Source organism: Crocodylus porosus, unplaced genomic scaffold (assembly GCF_001723895.1).
Source record: "Crocodylus porosus isolate Cpor-Errol unplaced genomic scaffold, CroPor_comp1, whole genome shotgun sequence".
Taxonomy (NCBI): domain Eukaryota; kingdom Metazoa; phylum Chordata; order Crocodylia; family Crocodylidae; genus Crocodylus; species Crocodylus porosus.
In genome coordinates, this window is record NW_017728906.1 from 17357172 (window position 1) to 17378988 (window position 21817).

Here is a 21817-nt window from a genome sequence, read left to right on the forward strand (position 1 = left end):
TGTACCTTTTATCACTTTTATCTATCCACTTCCATAGTGAGGTGAGGTTGCTCAAAATGATCAATGTCTTGTCATATTTCACAGTGCCACTGGGGACAGTTCAGTACTTGAGTCTCCCAGGTATTGATGTTAATCTTGCATTTCTTCAAACTGGTCTTCAACATGTCCTTGCATCTTTCTTCCTCCCATCTACCAATAGAGCAGTGATCATTGGTAAGATGAGAGTACAGGATCTGTTTTGGGAACCAGTTGTTAGGCCTCCACATAACCCATCCTGTCGAAAAGAGCTGGTGTTGCATAAATTTTGCTTCAATGCTGGTGGTGTTTGCTTGAGCCAAAATGCTGGCATTTATTCTTTTCTCTGTCCAACTAATATGAAGGATTTTTTGAAGGCATTGCTGATAGTAACATTCCAAAAGTGTTTCCAATATGTCATGACTGGCATACCCATTCAACAGGGTAGGGTTTGGGTTTGGGTCCTAATGTTATGATCACTGAAGACACTATTTTGGAGGCATCCAAAGACAGAACCAGCAGATTTTATCTAGTGTTGAATATCATTTTTTTTGTTTTATCTTTCCAGGAAAAGTGGCTACCCAGGTAGGGGAAATGCTCACCCTATAATTGTAATATATGGTGAAGCAACTGGTTCATTTGGGGTGCGTTGGTAAATGATCTTAGCTTTTGTAAAGTTAGCAGTTGGAATGTCTACATGTGCAAATGATCTGGGGTAGGTTTACTCTAGAGTCATTTATTCTAGAGTAATCTGACCCTGGGCAGGCATCTACACGCTCAGGGAAGTAGGAGAAGATTTGCTGAACATGGCAGCAGTCCACCAGCCCTGCACCCACCCCCTGCAGCAGTCAAGAGGAGCTCTAGGCTCCCCCTGGATGTTAACGCAGGGGCTGGCAGGGAGCACAGGGCCAGGAGACAGCTGTCTTCTGGTGGGGGCTGGGACATTTCTCCCTGCCCCTGGGGAGCTGGCTGCTGCCAGAGTGGACTCCACCACTGGAGCCTGGGAGGAGACAATGACCTTCTGCCCCAGTAGCTCTGTGGAGATCCCAGCTCCACATTTGCAATCGGGGAACAGGGGCTGGGAGATTCTTATTTCCTAGCTCTAGCTCTGTGATCAGCGAGTGGGGGCTGGGAGACCAACAAAGCTAGGATTCCCTAGTCTGAAAGTCCTGGGAGGGTTATGTTTATAATAATCTATGATTGTAATGATTATAATACTCATGTAATCTATTATTGTATGATTCTGTGATGAAGTACACTTCCTAGTCTGGTTGTCAGGGAACTGGATCCCTGATCAAATGGATAACTGACAAGATGTAATGAATAACATTTTATTTCCTCACCTACACCAGGTACCTGGGCGGTGAGGAAAGGAAAAAACCCACTCTGTCACAGCTATTGTGGTAAAGGGAGAACATTACCACCTGAGGTTGGAAGCTAATGTGTGTTGTTTTGGGAATACATTTTCACCAGCGTCTTCATGGTCTCTCATTGAGTGCATTTGATCTAACAGAGCTTTTGTTTTGTCTTTCCCAGCCATCTGGGATGATGCTTCTTCCGTCTTTACTCATAAGGAGTTGATCTCTCCTGAAAGGAAAATGGAAGGGGAGGCTTCTTGGAGGAGTCAGCACTTGCTCCTTCCTTAGGTATTTGAAGTAAAGCTATCTTGCTTCTGAAGCTGCAGCAGTGCAATTTTGCTTATTTATATTCTCAGTGGTAGCTTCATCTTGAATGCTGCCATCCCCCCAAGTAATTCCTCCCATTTACATTTTATTCTCTTTTCTCTTCGCATGACTCTAGTCTTCTAATTTTTTCCTATCTATCATTCATTTATTACACAGTACAAACTGAAATTTACCTCTAATTCCTGAATATTTTTTTTAAATTAATGATGATAAAATTTGAATGATCTGGCCTGATTCTTTTCAGACTTATGTTTCTGTAAGTAAAAAGTAACTCTAAAAGCATGAAAGTTATCTTGGTATATAACCTGGGCAAGTGATCCTGGAATCATATAAATTTACTGTGCAGCAGTCGGTTTCAACATTTCTTATTTTATCAGAAAAATGGACTTCTGTTCTATGTTGCATTTAAAAATCCTTGACCATCAAAATGTTTCTAAAATGACATGATTATGCTTATAATTAGAAGATGCTCCAAGGGCTTTCAGTAATCTCTGTATCCTCCATTTCTCAAGATCTTAACTTGTACCTTTGGCCTTCATCCCCGCTTTCTTTTGTTGTACTTAGCATGCCTCTCTCTCGATGTAAACTGGGAGTTTGGGCTAGGATAACATAGTTTGCTCAGTGTGGATGGATCTTCAGCAATGTTTGCTATGAAGAGGAAAGGTTTTACTAACTGTGTTATTTCTATGTTGTTTTTTTCCCAGTATTTCTTTTGCTTCTATTTTTCTAGATTTGTAAGTTGACTCAATTTAGTCAGACTTTAACAGAGAACACAAAAATCACAATACTAACTATACCCACCCCACCTTGATAAACTTCAATTTCCTGCCCTAAAAAAGAAGCATTCTTTTCTGACATGAGCAAAAAATGTGTTTTTCATCAGTCCTGTTACTGGAAAGGACTGAACAATTTGGCAGAAGTCAATCAATAAAATAAAATTAAACAGAGGAAAATATATAACATGGAAACATTCTGCCTGAATGGTTAACTTCTTGTGAAATGTATAAGGAATTGAAAGCTGGGTCTTATAATGGGAAGCACCAGGGAAACAATAAAAAAAGAAGATGCAACAAGAGCTACACTATATAATCATATATGATTATTATCCTTGAAAATAATTAAAATATTCTCCAAATACTGTCCAAACTCAGCATAGTTAAGAAGGAAGCTCACAGTACCATCTCTGCAAGGCCAAGATTTCAGACAATTAATTATATGGACTTTACAGAACCACTTCTCTCACGCTTTGTATAGCAGGAATGATGCCTTGGTTCATGAGATAATAGTAAAAATTCCATTTTTGAAAATTCTTATACCTTAACATGATGAACACTGGCCAGAGCACTGCTCTCTGGTAGGTAAGGGTTTGTGTGCATGTGTGTGGAAAAGAGCAACAGCACTGAAAATGCGAGATGAAAGGGGGGAAATGGTAATAACACTGGAGTGGTGCAGCACTGCTAGTGATGGATGGATTTTGAGGTCCTGGAGAAAAACCCCAGTTTAAATGTCATAAAGGGATTCGCAGGATGGAGTTCTTTTCCTGAAGAGGTTAGAAAGTCTGAGAAAGAGTAAAGTTCAGGAAACTAAGGAAGGGAGTGACTTAACATATGGTTCAGATAGTAAAGGACTGTATTGTTTAAGGCACTCTGTTTGATGGAGAATGCTTTCTTTGTTATCTTCCTAAAGGTGACTTACCTTGGAAAAATATGTTGTACAACCCATTATATGCCTCAATATTCATCATAAAATGAGTTTTATGACACAGTGATTTGATGAAAAGATATTATGAAAAATATCATGGCTTAAATGGAAAATGTTATGACTAAAGGTGTTCATAAATCAAAATTGTGCATATTAATTCAGCAAAAAGGTAGTTTGTATCTTAGGTTCTGGAATAATCTATATTTGAGATGAAAGCATTTTGTCACCTATATTTTAGACAACAAAACTGAAGGCGTTCAACAGGTTATGTGGCAAAGAGGAGTGATTTTTCCCCACGATAACAATTTAGGTGGAAGAAAATGCTGTTTAGAGGATTTAAATGTTTATGTATTACATCTATTCTGTCTGTAAGTGAGGTCATTTGTCATTAATTCTAGTTCTCTCCTTAGCAGGATATTTTCTTCTAAAATGTGAAACAATTAAATGATTAATGCTGACTTTAAACTAGTATGTTAGGTTTGAGGGTCAGGAATCTCATTATAATGTACAGAGCAGTTCACAACTCCAAGGCATTAACTTATACTGTATGCAAAACTTAGGAAGATTCTTAACAATTGGTTTAAGCCTGTATCATGGCCCAGAGGACAAGACAGGATTTAGCTTTAAATCTGCAGTGTATAGAGGTTGCAGTCATTTAAGCTTTAAAAGCAGCACTAGGGCAGTTGGGCCCCTTGGTGTGGACATAACTCTGCTGGCAGGGAGTTTTTTTATTGCCAGAGCTGCACAGAAAACAGAGTTTTTGCTAGCAATGCAAATAATAACTCGAGTGCTACATTTTTCCCCACCTACATAGCTCTGCCAACAGAACTTCGTAATGTAAAAACGGGCTTTGTTTCCATAACCTCAGTTCAATGGTGACTATAGGTACAGACTAACCCTCCAAGACTAACCCTCGATGGATGTGGTATCAGACAAAATCTCTTGAGGTTATAGTGCTTTTTTTAATGTACCACATCAATCACGCTTCAATTTAAGTCACACTCCACCACCATCTAGGGGCCCCTCTCTGGGCAGCTTGCTAGCCTTGGCTGGTGTTCCTCTGCTTCAGGTGTGCACTAGCCCAGCTCTGCCCCCAGGCTGTCACAGAGAGGAGACAGAACAGGCTGTCTCCTCCCTGCATAGCAGGGTGAGATATGGGGAAACAGAATCTATCTGCTGAATGGATCCCACACCAAGCTTGTGGGCTGGCGTCTTGGTGGGGGCCAGGCCAGAGCCATGGGGCAGAGAGGCTGTTTCCTGCCCAGCTGGCTCCAGTTCCCAGGTCAGCAAAAAGCTGATACAGGCAGCCTCAGGCTGCAACTTTTGGCCGCTGCTGTCAGGAGATTCAGGCAGGGAGGTGTGGAGGAAAGAAGACCTCATGCTGCAATGGCCTCCGACAGCTTGCTGACTTGGGTCTCAGAGTTGTTGAGGGGAGGACTGGCCCAGGTCCATTTCCCCCTGCCCCAGCCTCTTGAAAGCTGCAGCCAAGAAGTGCAGCATAGGGCTACCTGGTTTGGCTTTTTGTCATGCTGGGAACTGGGGCTGGAGTGGGGTAGGAAGGGATCCACCCTTGCAACAAGGACCCTACCCCACACAGTTTGCTGGTTGGGGTTTTAGGGTGGGGGGTCAGCTGGGTCCACATGGGAGGAGGACCTTCCTTTCCTCCCCAGCCCCAGATCCTGGCACAGTGAAAAGCCAAGCCAGGCAGCCTCATGCTGTAACTCCTGGGTGTAGCTGTCAAAAGGCTGGGGCAGAGGAAGAAGGGGAGCCCCCCTGCCACATGAACCTGGACCCATCCCTCCAAGACCCCAGCCAACAATCTGTGGAGGAGTCCTCACAGCAGGAGGGATCTGTTCCCCTCTTCTCCTTCTGCCAACAGTCATCAGCTGGTGTGGGGGTGGTGCTGGGGAGAGGAGCCACTCTGGTAGCCCCTAGGAAGAATGTAGGAGCATTCCCTGCCTCCTGGCCTTGGCCAGTACAAGCAGTCACTGAGCCCTCTCTCCCCACTACACAGCAGCAAATGTCTGTTCAGTTCACTCCCACTCTGACTTGCAGCAGTCTAAGTAAAGTAGAATATAATTAGTGCTTTCACCTGCAGCTTTTGAAATGTCTGTACTTACCCTATATTTAATTATTTTAGTAGTTAATAATCAGTATAGGTAAGAGTCAGTTATGAATAATAATGTTAATAGATTGCAATACCTGAAAAGCCCAGCACAGTTATACACTTGAAGAATGGCCCTTGCCTTAGACTCTCCAAAACCCTAGAGTAGCAGAAGGCAGGCAATCTTTTGCTGCTGTGGGCTGACATTTGTGATCTGGCCCCCTGCCACAAGCTACAAATCTCTGCCACTTGGAACACACAGGCTATGGACAGACGTTACACACAAACTGGTTTAAGTGATCAGAAACTGGTTTAAACTTATAATAGAACAGATGTTCAGGTCATGTAAACCAGTTTGAAAATGGCTGAAACTGATTTGAGATAAACCTGGTTGAATGTAGTATCAGATTTAACTGATTTGGGTCAAATTGGTTTATGCAACATCTGTCCCAGGCCCCTAGCAACCTGCTCTTACCCTTCCTTCCGTGCCCTTCACAGTAAGAGCAAACATTGGCACAAGAAAACAACCAGAAGGCCTGAGGAGGAGTAGGCAGCTCAGTGCAGCTACATGTCCCCAATTTTCCCAGGCTGCCCTTCACTGGATCCAACCTCGTCATGGGTCACAAGTTACTGTCCCCCGATCTAGAACAGAGTTCATGTTCAGATCTCAACAATCAGGATTTAATTTGCCACAGTAATATTAAAATAGTAAAGAGTATAGTATAAAAATCCTCCAGGACAACAAAGAATATCTGAAAGGGTCCACTTAATGTAATTAAAATAATTTAAATGTATTTAGTTTTACAGAAAATTCATTTTATTTTTTAATCTTTTACACTTGTTTTTATTTTTAGACCTAGTAAAAGAAATTTAAAATGATTTATGGATACTTTTCAACTGAGCCTTAATTCTGGAGCTGCTGAGATGTATCCATTTTTAAGTTTTAAGTTCATCCACTCTATTAAGATATCAGGAAATAATGTTGCATATCTCCATTAACAAATTCATAGTGCCTTCTAGATAAGGTCAATATTTCAGAAGATGGCTTTTGTTCAGCAACAATTGTCCAATGCGTTTTATAGAAAAAATGTCTTAGTCTATGAGCTATTATTGCAAACATTCATAAAGTACTAACATGACACTTCAATACTACTGAAACCTGCTCAAGTTAACTTGCCAACTGTGCTCTATTTGCAAGTAAAATGTGCTTTCCTGTCTAATCATCTGCTGCTGTAACTGATCATCTCCCATTCACTTAATAATATATGCCAAGAGCTTTCCAAATGTATTTTGTCCTTAGACTATCTGATCATCATTAGCAAGAAATAGCAGCAGCACCAATGTCAAAAGAGAAGAAGCTTGTAGGGGACCAAAAAGTCTGCATGGCAAGGAACTTTAGAGGGATATAATGTCTGTGTCACTAAAAAACACCCTGCCATCCAGACAGAGAGGAAGTAAAGAAATATATGGGAAATCTGACCAACCAAAGAAGGTTTTAAACAATATATATTATTTATGACTTGAGGAATCTGAAATGTGTTACCATAGTGATGATGCTTGGAGAGGATCAGTTTAAAAACTGCTAATTGTAAAATAATGGTTTCAATTTCATACAAATACTTTTGCTTTTTACCAAGCAACAGAGAATATCTAGTTTTAGATAATTGGAGTACTAAAAATGTATAGAAAAGCCAATTCAGAAAGAGGACAACCCATTGTATTTTGAAACCTACAATGTGAGCCAGCTGTTTTCCTCTGAATGTAAATTTAATCTCAGTTTAATTCAAGAACAGGTTAAATGTCCCTGTAAAAGGAAATATGTTTCTATATCTAGTAAGAGATACTTGGCTTACTATAAGCATTCACTTTAAGCTCCACAAGAAAAAACCCAGATATATTCACCAGAAATCTGACATTTATCTGAAAGCTAATGCTAATTAAAATGGAAGCATTAATGATGGCTTGTGCTGGAACAGAAGTAATAGTGATTGTGCTAAAATACCTGTTGAGATAGAATTTATCAAAAAGTCAAGGTATGCTTGGGAAGAGATAAATTTCACTATCTTGTGAAATATTCCAGAATAGTACAGTAAAATTGTTTGGTGCAAGGTTTTAGAAATTACAACAAAAGACTTTCAATTTTTTTGTAAGGAAGAACAATATTTAAATATATAAATTAGCCCATTAAAGAAGTTTCACTTTAAAACTGCAGCAACTTTTAACCCTAATTTAATAGCTGTGTAAGTGCATGTTTGAAGTCTGGATAGTATTAACAAATAATGATAAACCATGCAATCCAGATCAAAGCTGAAAAGCCATTGCACTTTTAGCCTGAATTTGAATTTTGTCATGTGTAATAGATGACATATCATGTATAATATATATCCTTGCACAGGATTGATTGTGTAGTTTCAGTAAGACAAGGATTTGTTGAGATGGGTTGGGTAAGGATGATCTTGCCTCAGGCAGGGTGTTAGACTAGATGATCATCAAAGGTCCCTTTCAGACATACTTTTCTATGTTTTTCTATGACTTAAAAAGAACCACTTAAGCTTCCAAATGCTCCTGGTTAAGACAAGTTTTATACATAGAGAGAGAGAGAGAGAGGGAGAGTTCTATATAGAGCTCGCTTTCTCTCTTTCTCTTTCTAGACATATATATATAGGAAGAGAGAGCTGTGTGTGTGTGTGTATCTCAGAAAAGCTTGTCTTAATCAGAAGCATTTGGAAATGTAAGTGGTTCTTTTTAAGTCATAGAAAAACATAGAAAAGTAGGTCTGAAAGGGACTTCTGATGATCATCTAGTCTAATGCTTTGCCTAAGGCAAGATCATCCTTATCCAAACCATCTCAACAAATCCTTCTACAGGTAAAGCAGGGTCCTATACTGTACTTGTGGTTTTTGTGATTATTCTATTTTGTGCAATGGAATAGTTTGATACAGAACTTAAACATCAATCAAAATACTCACCACTGTGCTTACGATAGTTGAATCAGAGAAAGGCAATGAGTGGAGACCACTTTCAAGTCTAAAATGGATATTAAAATACACATCTTAATTACTACACATATATTATTCCCTCTGGCTGGCTGGCTGTCACACGCACATACACACATGCACATGTTTTTATAACTTTTAAAGAAGAAATATAACATAGATATCTAAGTGCCAAGTTATATCTGACTGCCATGTCTAGATCTGGTGTTAGACAACCTAAATGACTAAAGATAAACACTTTGAATGTATGGAGTGCTTTACCACTTTAAAACACGTTACTAATTTTCACAGAATCCAGAGAGATACCTAACAGGTAATATCAGGATACATGCACATGACTAGCACTGATTGCAAATAAAATATCTCTGATTACAAATTTTATATATAGTATTTTAAAGATGCAGAGATGTTATTTAAGAGAATTGCAGGAGAGGCCAGTGATAATGGTGTCAAGAAATCAAATATTAACAACTTAACTTAGTCTGGGTTGTGCTGTATTGAAGAAAAGTTTTCTTGGGGGCTCACATTTAACTATTTAAGACTGACTATCATCAGGATGATTTTGCAATACAAAAATCTCGATATGTTCATATAGCAGAAGATAGGTGTAGAGCAGGGATAATGATGCAGCTCTGAGATGCAGTATAGTAGCAATGGAAGAAAGGGCTGAATACCACTGTGCTGAACCATGACCTGGAGAAAAGACCTATGACCAGGTATTGGTTCCTACTCAAGAGACTGAAGAAGAAGGGGATCCCTGGTTCTTTATCACCTGGCTGAAGATTTGAGCAGCAGGGTATTGGTAAACGGATCCCTGATAGTCCCGATCGCGGTGGAGTTAAACATCCATCATGGATGCCCATTCTCTCTGACCATGTTTATTTGTGTGATTGAACATCTAGCACAGATACTCAGACAGGACCTCAGAATCGGTGGAATAGGGATCCATGAGAGTAACTAGCAAGAGACGAAGGTCCTGGCCTACAAAGACAACCTCAACATCATGCAGGGAAAAGTGGTCAGTCAGAAGGGTGTTACAACACACCCAGGTATATGGAACAGTGATGGAGGCCAAGCTCAATGTAAGCAAAAGCACCTGCCTATTACTGGTAAACTTGGGGACCTGTTGGCCCTGATGGTCTCCCTTCCCTGCCAGGGGGTAAAGATTCCCAGGCTGGAGTTCAACCTTAGATTTCATAGATTTTATAGACATTAGGGCTGGAAGGGACCTCATAAGATCATTGGGTCCAGGCCCCTGCCCAAGGGGCAGGCAGTCAGCTTGAGTCAAAGGATCCCAGCAAGATAAGCATCCAAATGTTTCTTTAAAGTGTCCAGAGTAGGTGTTTGCACCACCTCTGGAGGAAGTCTGTTTCAGGCCTTGGGGGCTCGAACAGTAAAGAAAATTTTCCTTATGTCTATTCTAAAATGGTCTTGCAGGAGTTTGTGACCATTAGACCTTGTCATCCCCTGGGATGCTCTGGTGAACAGGCATTCCCCCAGATCCTGATGCAGACCTCTTATGTACCTATAGGCTGCCACCAAGTCACCCCTGAGCCTGCACTTCTACAGGCTGAAGAGGCTCACAGCCTCTCTTCATAAGGCCTGTTCTCCTGCCCTCTGATCATATGCATGACTCTCCTCTGGACTCTTTCAAGCTTCTTCATGTCCTTCCTAAATTGTGGTCCCAGAATTGGATGCAGTACTCCAGCTGTGGCCTCGCCAAGGCCAAGTACAGCGGGAGGATGACATCCTGTGTCTTGCTTGAGATGCATCGGTAGATGTAAGCCAGCTTTGTTTGCTTTGCCAACTGTGGTCAATCATGACCCCCATGTCTCTTTCAGTTATGGTGCTTATAAGCATAGTATTGCCAAGTCTGTAAGTGTAATGTGGGTTTCTTTTCCTGAAGTGGAGCACCTTGCATTACTCCATGTCAAATGCCATTGGGTTTTCATCCACTCACCTTGCAAGCTTATCAGGGCAGCCTGGATCATTAACATATCCTCAAGTGTGGACACTCTTCCACAAAGTTTGGTGTCATCAGTGACCTTAGGCAGTCTGCTTCTGATGCCAGTGTCCAGATCATTTCTGAAGACATTAAAGAATAGAGGTTCAAAAATGGAGCCTTGGGGGATACAACTAGTCACTGAGTGCCAGGTTGGTTCGGTTCTATGAACTATCACTCTCTGGGTCCGACCTTGGGGCCAGTTCCCCAGCTATCGGACTGTGAAGTAGTTGAGGCCATAGTTGCCCAATTTTTCCAGGAGAGTATCATGGGACATCAGGTCAGAGGCATTTTTAAAGTCCAAATATATGATATCAACCTCTTCACTTTTGTCCAGGTGATATGTCTCCTGGTCATAGAAGGAAATGAGGTTAGTCAGGAAAGAGCTACCCATCCCAGACCCGAGCTAGCTATCCCTCCAAATGTTGCCTTCTTTTAGCTTGTCAAGAATGGTTTTGTTATTTTTTTTCCAAAATCTTCCCAGTCATTGAGGTCAAACTGATTTGGCTTGTAGTTTCCCTGGGTCTTCTTTCCTCCCTTTCTTGAAGATGAGCACCACATTGACCCTCTTCCAATCTTCAGGTACTTTGCCCAAGTGCCACAAGATCTTGAATATCCTTGCCAGTGGCTGTGTTATGATGTCTGCCAGTTCCTTTAGCACTCTCGTGTGCAATCTATCTGGACCAGGTGATTTGTGGGGATCCAGCCTCTCAAGGTGCTTCCTCACAAGATCCATGCCAGTGGTGGGCATATATTCACCCTCACCTTGGTCATCCTACATCACGTTAGGCAGGGTGGTCCCTTTGAGCTGGTGAAAAACTGACACAAAGTAATCATTAAGCAGATTGGCTTTTTTCTGGGTGTCAGTAGTCAGCTGTCCCAGTTGGTTTACAGGGATCCAGTGCTGACCTTGTTTTTCTTTTGACTCTCCACATATCTGAAGAAGGACTCTTTATTGTCCTTGATTCGTGTAGCCAGTTGCAGTTCAGTTGCATCCTTGGCTTTCTTAGTTCACTCCCTGCAGGTGCAGACCAGTGCAGAATACTTTTTCTTAGTGGTGTTTCCTGTCTAAGATCCTTTATAAGCCTCTCTTTTTAGATTTAGGGTGTCCATGAGTTCCCTGTTGAGCCAAGGGGGTTGTTGAGCTCTTTCCTACAGGTTGGGATGGACTCCCCTTCACAATGGCACCAGTGCCACAGTCTTCTGTTTACAGTCTCAATTTGTCTCTCCCTCTTCAGCCCATGACCTGTAACTGGAAGGATTGAGGGAAAAAACACCTGTGCCTCCAAACCCCTGAGCCCCTGTAGCCATTCATGACCCAGCTGGGATTCCTCCAAGCTGTGTCATTTGTGCCCACATGGATAAGGAGCATAGGGTAGTGGTCAGAGGGCTGAATAAGTTTTGGGATCCTCTCAGCCACATCCTGGATACAGGGGTCTTGGGAGGCAGCAAACCTCCTGGGCTGAGGGATCAGGGTGACAGATCACTCCTTCTGTCCCCCTCAGGTGGGAGTCTCCCACAATGACCACCCCGTGTTTTGTCTTAGGGATGGTAGCTGGTTGCATTTCTTCATCGCTTGCAATAGCTGGTAGCTCTGCAGGCTCTACTGGTGCTGCAAGAGGTTCATACCTCTTGCAGAGATTCAGGGGGGTAGTGACCCTGGTACAGTGAGCATTGGGGCCAGAGACAACCCTTGTCCAGCCTCCTGGCTGAACAATGTGGGAGTGCCTCTTGTCCTCCCTGGTCCTGGCAGGCAACTTGGGTCTTTCCTTTTCTTTCCTGGGGCAAAAGGCCTGGCAGTAGGAGTCAATCTCCTGTTCAGCATCTCTGATGGCACCCTCTGCACCGCAGTCTGGAGCTGCACTATCTGGGATTCCAGAGACTCCAGTATGAAGCAAACCTCACAAGGGAAGGCTACAATGCTCCTGATCCCATGTGCCTGGAGTCATGCCAGGCAGCCCCCAAACCTGACAGCCAGCGGCTCCATCTGAATGGAAGCCAAAACCATGGGTTCCACATGTGTGGAGGCTTCAGAAGTACCAGAGGGGAGGGAACCAACCACAAGGGGGAACCTCAGGGTGCAACGCATCCCACCCACCATTGCACAGGTAGTAGTTTGGCTACTACTGTGCCAACTGTTCCCCTGAGGCTTGGGCCTCATGCCTCACCTGCACACCCTCCTGAGGGAACTCCCATGCTAACTCTTGCATTGAGCCAAGAACTTGCTTGTTTGCACATTCTGTTCATGAGGCACCAGTTACATGGCTCCCTGGGAGGCTGGGCAAAGTAGAAGCCAGGGGGGTGACCCTCCTCAACACCTCTCAGCTGCCCTGCCACTGTGCTAGTTCCCTCCCACCACAAGTCCCACTTACCTCCCAGCTATGCTGGGGGTTCTCCAGCATCTGCTGGAGTCCTGTTAGGGATCCCGGGGGTCCTGGGGGTGTAACAAGCTTCCACCAGTGTGTCTTGCTCCGGAGCCAGGGCCAAACTGAGCTGACTGGACAGAAGTCATGGGAAAAGACTGAGGTCAAGGCTAAACAAAGACTGGAGCTATGGAAATCATGCTGCCTGTCAGTGGGGAGTTGCATGGCACTCATAAAGGCAATGTTATTACTGATGCTTCTGCACACCACACTAGTCTTCCCCTCCTCAGAGCAAGTCATTCACAGAATCCAAAGAGCTACGCACATCTTCTGGAATTTCAGATGGGAGAAGGTAGAAAGGACCACACTGTACAAAACTAAACTGTTTGGAGGCAGAAGAATGCCAGACATCCTGCTGGTTCTCTGGTCCAAGTATATGAGCAAGATCTGCAAACTGGCAAAGGGGACAGAATCTAAAACAACCCGATTTGTGAAGTATTTTGTAGGGCAACTACTATGACAGTGATGGGTATACATGATGAGCAATGCCAGTGGACCATGGAGTCACCATGTTTCTATGAGATCCCGAAACCCTTCAAGAACAAATACAAACTGCACAATGAGGCCCCAGTGACCCTGACAAACCACCATAAAATGCAGGAAGCAATAAGGGAAAGAGATGTCATGTCACCCATGGACCTACTACCTGGTGATAGCTTCTAGGCTGTGTGGGAGCAGATCTTCCACAAGGACTTGCAGAAGCACAGAGACTTGACCTAGTAGGTAGTCCACCAGGTACTCCCATATGGGCATGGAAAAACAGTGTGGGGCAGAGAGGCCCATCAAACTGCCCTGGAAAACCTGATGGTGGAAGATGAAATAATCAAGCACATCCTCTGATACTGCCCACATGCCAAGGAGGTGTGGAAGAGAGTACCTGTGGTACTGTGTACCACCTCTTGATGGTGACAGGGTTCTGTATGGGCACTTGGCCAAGCAGCAAGGAACCCCAATAGCCCACTTCAATCAGTTCATCTCCTGCTTCAAGAATTCCCTGTGGAAGATCAAGACCCTACTCATGAACAGATGCACAAACCTCTCAGCTGAGGGTTGTATCAAAATGGGACTGAATAAGATGTACTGATAGTACAGGAAGGCAGTAGAAGATGAGAGGGAAGAGATGGCAGACATAATATGAAAGATAGGGTCTTCATAGACTATACTGTCATAGACTGTTCAGAGATGGGTCCTCCCAAAGAGGGCAGAGATGATGATGGCGACAGAGATGACAACAAATAAAATGACCAGTGAATGGACTAAGGAAACAGGCAGGGGAGTTGGGGGAGGGGGGGAGGGTAAGGAGCAGGAGGAACACTGAGGTGGTCCTTTGTGTAACTGTGATGGTTAAAGGTGCCAGTGATGGGCAATCAGGTGTGTGGACTTGCAGGAATGCAGATGTGCAGATTTGCAGTGCAGTTTTTTAACAGAAATGAGAATGGTATACGTGTAAAGGTGTGTGTTTGGACTGTAAAGTGAACCATAGTGGTCACAAGAAAGAATGGTCAAAGTATGGGGGGAGATGGAGGGAAGGGGTGTGGGTGGATGCATGCATATATGTATATAATAGTATTTATATGTAGTGAAATAAATATTTTTGCCAAAAAAAGAAAAAGATACACACATCTCTCTCTGCTTCCAAGTGGGAGATAGCACACCCAGAGCTCAAGTAAGCATCCTTTCATGGTGCTTCCTTGTGTTCACTTCTAAGACTGCTCTACTACACTAAAATTCATAAGCCCAGATTTCACTGAACTGAAATGGTACTTATTTAGGTCTTGCCATACCCTCTGTTCTATACAAATTAAAGATGTTATCATTTTTATAAATGAAAATTATATACATCGAGAATAAAGATTCTTGTAATAGGAAGATTAAGTGTTAGAGGTATGTATCAGAACAGAGTAATTCCTTTAACATTTAACTTTCTTGTCTCAATCATTGTGCATCCCTCATTTTAATTCTCTTCCATCCATTGTGTCGCAGTTTTGAATGCTGGCTTTTTGAGTGTTTTGCAATGAGCAGAAGAATGCAAGTCCATAACATAAAGGGCATGTGTCCATCCAGTGTCTGAGTTCTCAGTACAGAAGAGTGGAAAGGCCAACAACAAGGTAATTATTTCCCCCCTGATTCTGTGGGCTGTGATGAGATGATTAAATAAATAAACCTGGATCTAAATAAATCCCAGACAGCATCTAAGAGCTATGTAAGGATTTCAGATTAAACAGAAGAGGTCATGAATGTTAGTGTGTTGAAGGCTGATGAGTGCTCCAGTAGCTGCAGAATGAAACTTCCTTCACATACAACATTGCAGAAGTTGTTTCAGGATCACGGAGTTGTTTCAGGATCACTAATCATGCTCTGAGCTGCAAAGTGCTCCTTGTTAGAAGAATTCATCTTTTATGAAATAGACTTAATTGTAGCCATCTTCAAACAAATTGAAAAATAACCAGAAGGTGAGTAAGTGAAAGATTCATTCTATAATCTCAATGAGACAGAGCCCAGAGCAAATGAAGGCCTTTAACAAGGGGTAATGACTGTACCTGGGAAAAGACCTGGTTCTGTTTTAGAATTATTAATTTTGTTGAGGAAGGGAAGAAATGTATCGACACACATTTTGATGAGGATGTAAAACTAGTACTGAAAACTTGCTAAAATAAAACTGAAAAACCTCAACCAGCCCAAATATAATTTATCACTTGGCTGAATGGGATTTCTTTATTCTACCTTGCCACATTTTCCAGGGTTGGAAGATAGACATGACTTTCCAGTAGATTCCCTCCCCATGCTCTGTCCCCCAGCTCTTGAACTGTGGAGTCCCATATTTTTGGCAGGAGAAGGATCAGATAATGGACCCTGATTGCAGCTGAATCAATATTATAGAGCATGTGAATTTTCAGTATTCTGGTTGAAAGGCACCAGGCAGTAGGTGCTGCACCCAAAGCTGCTAATCAGATGGCAGTTGGTGAGAGAGGCAATTATGCTTCTCTTTCAGGATCCAGCTATCATTGATCACTGAGGAGAAGATATTTTGGAGAGAGAGACGCTTGCAGTCCTTTAAACTTTACAGAAGTTTTCCATCCTAAATCCATAGGATATTTTTTTCCCTGGGTGCCCCAGATGGATGGATGATGACATTCCAGGTCACATAAGAGATGGTGAGAACTGGCCATTAGCTCTCCCTGTATTCCATGATGAGAAACCTCCATAAATTCAGCCCAAAGTGGCTTTCAGTTTTATACAGTAAGCTACCATTATCATCCACAGGGTCAGAGAAGCAATGCAGTCCTACTACACAATAAGTGCATACCATACTCATGAAAGAAAAGGGATGTCCTCTACCATTCCAGCCTCCCTATTTTAAAGCCTAAGGCACTGCTGCATGGATAATTGGACTAACATACTATGTGTAGGATATTGTTTTAATGTAGAACAGGACCATGCTGGGATAGAATAGGACCACTGCCGTCTTCTGCCACTGCTTCTTCATTTATGTAGGTCCAGTGCTGAAAATCCTAACTGTTCATAATAAGGAAATAGAGGCACATTGGCCCTGAACCTTAAATCAGGGCACTGGGCTTTGATAGAGTCGAGCATATTTGACTTAAAATCCAGTACTAAGTTAAGATTAATTCCTATCATCCCTAAATCTTTCTCATCCCTAGGTCTTTGGCAATGGTTCACCATATCACAGATTATCTTGACTATTTGAATCCTGGAGTTTGAATTATTTTCTTTAAACAAACGTATTATTTAATATTTTTCCAATTTGTATCTCTTAATTTCACTTGGCCTCATTTGCATTATTTATTTGTCCTCACCTGTGTTCACCTCAACTTCTAATTTTTACCTGCATATTTCATTAAAATGTCTTTAATACACATCCAGTTTATTAATATGTAAACCACATCTTATAGCTTACTAAATATTTTCTCCACTCCCAGTGTAATACATTGACCCCTGTTTTACAATCAGCTCTCAATCCACATGAAAGCATTTCTATGCAAGTCAACTAAAAATAACTTTGAACAAGCTTTCGAGAGGCATTGTATCAAATATTTTACTTGTCTCCGAATACATTATCTTTACTTGATTCATTTTGTCGTTTAGTCAAAAAAGGCAAATAGCAGGATCTATCATTAGGAAACACTCAACCTACTTTATTATTTTTTGGTAGGGGAGGGGGAGAGAATGATCTGGATTCTTTTTCATAACATTCCTATAGTGATTTATAGAGCACTACTAGCAGCATTTCCATTTTTATTTTGCTTCTTCCATTCCAAATCTGCTCCTATTACTTGTAGTGTATAATGCTAGATTAACCCTTGCTGTCAAGGGATGATAGAAGAGCAGAAAACTTCCCCAAAACTAATGCCTCTGCTGAACTACAGCTAAGTTTACAGCATATTCTGCTGTGAATGGGATACCAAAGTCAATGCTGTGTTGTTTGTGGAGCTTTTCTCACATCTTTTAGAGAAGAACCAGACCTTCTGGCACAATGTGTTGTTTCCTGAGGTAGAATCCTACATGTGACTGTTTAACATGAGGAAGCTGGCATGCAGAAACAGCAACCACACAGTCTTTACAAGGTGTAGGTTTGGACCCAGTGGCAAGGGAGAACTGAAGATGGCAGGAGATGTACAGCTTGCTAAAGCCTTCTTCTTCTACAGCCATTGAGAACCTGACATCTTCCACCTGATCTGCTGTTGAGGTTAGACTGTGGTTTGTCTGGAACCTCCCCTCAGTCCTGTTCACCATGGGTGACCGTGCTAGGAGTGTGAGGCTCCAGGCAACATACAGCTCTGAGGATCATTGAGACACACAAGTCTCTCCACCACTACAAGTTTTGGTCCAGAGAGGCCTGGCAAAGTGATATACCTGACTATAGCCATGCTGTTTTGATTTTTCACTTTTCTTTGTCTTGTTTATGCTACTTTTCTTTGCCATGTTAAATTGTTCTCCTCCCTAGCAATTTTCTCTTAGCTATTTGTTTTTCCTTCTAATTACTAGAAGCAATTAGAGTAATTTGACTTTCTTCTATGGGTTTTGCAACTTGATAATAGTACCCAGTCACATCCAGACTCAACTAATGTTATTTCTGATATGCCTGCTCTTGGAAAGGTATGTGAGAGAAGTGACACATTAGTCTGTGCCACTAACAGTAGTGCCAGCATTAAGCAGGTTGGGCAATTTCATTTAGGAAATAATGCAACCATTGTTAGAGAAAGGTAGTCTTTCATACATTTACACATTTTAGACTTGTGTTAAGACTGTATCAAAAATATGAAAGTATATCTAGCTACAGGGCTAACTTGTAAGTGCCCTTTAAGAAGCACAAACTGGGAGAAGAATCTATTCATTTTAGACAGATTGTTGAAATAGCTGAATTCTAAGATGTGCTAAATTATTTATCTCCAAAGTGTATACTAATACACTTGAACCATGTGTCCTAATGTTTCAAAACAAATGCTAACTAAATTATTAAACCTGTATAGGCTGCTGATTTCCATTCAGAATAAAAAAAAAAAAATCAAGTATGACATTTAAAGCTTCTCAGGAAGTCCTACAAAAAGAGGTAAGAAGAATTCAGACTTGTAAAAGAAGCTTGTTCAGTGCTTACTAGGGTGACCTATTGGTAGTGGAAGCCATTAAAAATACAAATCTTATACATGATGTTTCAGGAGTACATGCATGGTTTAATATTTTGCAAAAGTAAGCTGACAGGAAGCTGAGAAGTGATGTCTCTTGTTGGCTTAGATCAAGTAGTAAATAATATAAATTCTATCCAATAACCTTAATGGGCTAGGTCCTGTTGACCACACTCCCTGCTTGCTGTAGTCCTGAAGTTGTTTAACTGACCCTAGAATCAGTGTGAAACTGGCTCCTTTGCAAAATTCCTTTTCTGCTAGCAGGGTAGTGGGGGAAAGGATGTGTAGTAAGAATTCTCCTTCTCCATTTTGTCAGCGCTTAGTTGTGATTTGGACTCTTTCCAGGCTTAGGACAATCTACATGCTCAGTTCTACAGGTATGTAGAGAGAGCTTAAATTGCTCAAAAAAGTGGCATGCCTGATCTAAGTTAGCTTACCTGAGTAGATGTACTTGGATCAACTTGGATCAAAATTAGGTTAACCCAATCAAAGAAAGGCTTAGTCTGACCTTGCAAATTCCTGTATGCACTCGCAGTGGAGCCCTGAGCCTGGAAAAGCCAAGCTGTTTCCACTCCCCCCGGCCAACCCTCCAAGCCTGACTGGGTAATTTTTCGCTCCCTACCCAGGCAACCTGTGCCCCCAACAGACTCACCAAACCCCCTGCAGACCCACTAAGCTCTTTCCCATCCCATCATATCTGCCTACCCCTGCCCTGACCACAGGTAACTTACACTGGTTTCTCTTTCTATGTGACACTCCCAGGAGAAGCAGACAGCTGCATGCAGTTTCCAGTTTCCTGCATACAGGATTTTCACAGCTTAAAGTAGACCATGAGTGTAGACTGTGTGCAGTGAATGCCTTTATGCACCCTCTATGGCTAATGCAACTTACTGCATGATAAAGCAGTTCTCGAGCTCCTCTATTCTGGTTCAGAGAGTCTGACCCTGTGTAAAAAATGACTAGTATGAAGAAAAGCGCAGAGGAAAATGAGTACAGAAGTCTTAACTGTCATTTCATATACGCCTTGGCTGAAGCTGTGGATATTGTCAGTAGCTTAACTAAGATGAGGGGAGGATGTCACCAGGGCAGTAGCCCTGGACACTGATTTTGTTGGAAGAGAAGAGAGTACAAACATAAGAGCTGGTGCCAGCCAGCTGTACTTCCAGCACTGGGAGCCCCTGCTGCCCCTGCAGGCATCATTGCCCAGGGTGCAGAGCTGCCCTGCTATACCTATGGATGCCGGTCAAGGTTTTCATATCTAGGCCTGAACTGAGCACAAATCTCTTGGGAAGGAGATTTCCTTTATTCCTTTCTCATTAAGAATATAAAGACTGTGACTGTGTAAAGGCTGGCACTGCATTTTTGATTTTTTACAATTTACAGAAAAATGAAATTTGATTTCTAACTTCACAAATGCTATAATTATTCTTTTTAACACAGTTGTGCCATATTGCTCTTTACTCTTGCTGTCAATTAGTAGGAATTACCATAAAATGTAATATTTATGATGTCTGGATTTAGGTGAGCCAAATTCTGTAATTAGTACTTGCGCAATCGTAGGATTCTTATAATTTCACCCAGCAAGGGGTTTTCTTTTTTTAATGTTTATCTTATTTTAGATCTCCACTTCCAGCTTTGGATTAGATTTTGTGAAGTAAGTAACAAATGCTTGTTCTGTTCAAGCACTGATGCCTTGGATTGTATCTCTGAATGAATTATAATCCATTGCAGACCATGATATAGATATGTAATATGCAGTATTCATGAAACACTAAGTAGGAAGCTGTAAAGTGGGTCACAATCTGAAGTTTCCAAGACTGCTGCCAGAAAAGCACTCTATAGCTCATGTTGTAGTAATCACATTTGCAGGAGTTGTGCATACTGAGGTTTCCATCCAAAACTCAGAGACCATATTCATTCAATTGGATAAAATTGGTGTGGGAGAAGAACCATTCACTGCTGCTTCTATCCAAACATCTATAAACAATCAGATCTCTGTTATGAACCTTAGCAATAGGGGCAGTCATTTTTTTGTTTGTTTTGTTTAGTACTATTTTCTTGAGAAACTAGGCTACTGACTGACCAACATTTTCTGAAGAAAGTGTCTGGGAGCGGGTTTTTGAGTGGGGGGTGGAAAAAACATTTATGGTTTTCAATTTTTTTTCTGTAAAAAAAGTTAACATTTTCCCCAAAAATACCATTTCCAAATAAGTCTATTTAGCCATACAGAGACAATAGCTTTATAATAAAGTTACCTCAGAAAATACATTCTCCAGTTATTGCACCATGAATGCCCTTTTAACCCAATTGAGCAACAAGTTTTTTGTGCACCTCCAAGCCCCAGTTTGGTCATCTATGGCTGTATGGAAATGTTGGCACTAGGCATTATTGTTACTGCAAAATGCGTGAATACATGCTGAGATACTTATCCTGAATAGATATTTGCACAAGCTCAATTTTATTCCTCATGACTTTGTCTATTGATGTATAAGGCTAATCACCTCTCATAAAGTTAACATTCCATGCAAATTTTTGAAGCCTAAATGTCTATCATCCAATTTTCCATTCCAAACACAAATGGTGAAAATATTGAGAAATACCTGGCTACTGTCTATTTGGAATTATCATATGTTGTACAATATATAGGTGTTTGTGATTTCAGATCGATCTGGTCAAAAGTCAGAATTTCTGTTATGTTGAAAATTCGTAAATTCCAACGAGAAATTTGCATTTTGACAAAAAAAGTTTCTGAAATTCCTAGCAGAAGGAAAAAAATGTGCTAAAAAGTGGTTGAAATTATCAGAATGTTTGATTTTTAAATTTTGAAGTGAAATTGGTCCTGAGAACCTAAATTTTAAGCCTCCCAGGTTAGCCAGAAGTCCCTAGCTCTGAGGCTGTACTTTGGTATTTGGGTGACTAGAAGTTGTAGGAGTTGACCCCAGAAACTTTGTGGTTTGGGAGCCCCAGCAAGAAGCCTGGAAGTCTTGGGAAAACTAGCACAATGTAGGGGTCTTATGATTTCCATACTTCTTGCTGCAAAGCTGTTCTCCTTTTTTAAAACTGGCAGCAGCTACAGAGGTGGAAACCAGGAGACCCTGACAGCTTCTAAGCGTTCAGCCTGGAAACTCTGAGGCCTTGGGGCAGTTGACTTGACAGGCAGAAGAACAGAGCCTTCATTGTGGAAGTTCTCAGGTCTCTGACCCTGCACGAGTCTGCATGCCAGGGATACCCACAATTTCAAACCTG

General features: G+C 41.7%; 1 long non-coding RNA gene across 1 annotated transcript; it reads left to right on the forward strand.

The window, feature by feature from the left end:
- The first annotated feature begins 1552 nt into the window (after positions 1 to 1552).
- LOC109305797 lies at positions 1553 to 21770 on the forward strand. The gene is made up of 5 exons (XR_002099720.1): positions 1553 to 1670; positions 14910 to 15034; positions 18888 to 18948; positions 20191 to 20225; positions 21639 to 21770. It is a non-coding gene; the product is annotated as an uncharacterized LOC109305797 (long non-coding RNA).
- Positions 21771 to 21817: the final 47 nt, after the last annotated feature.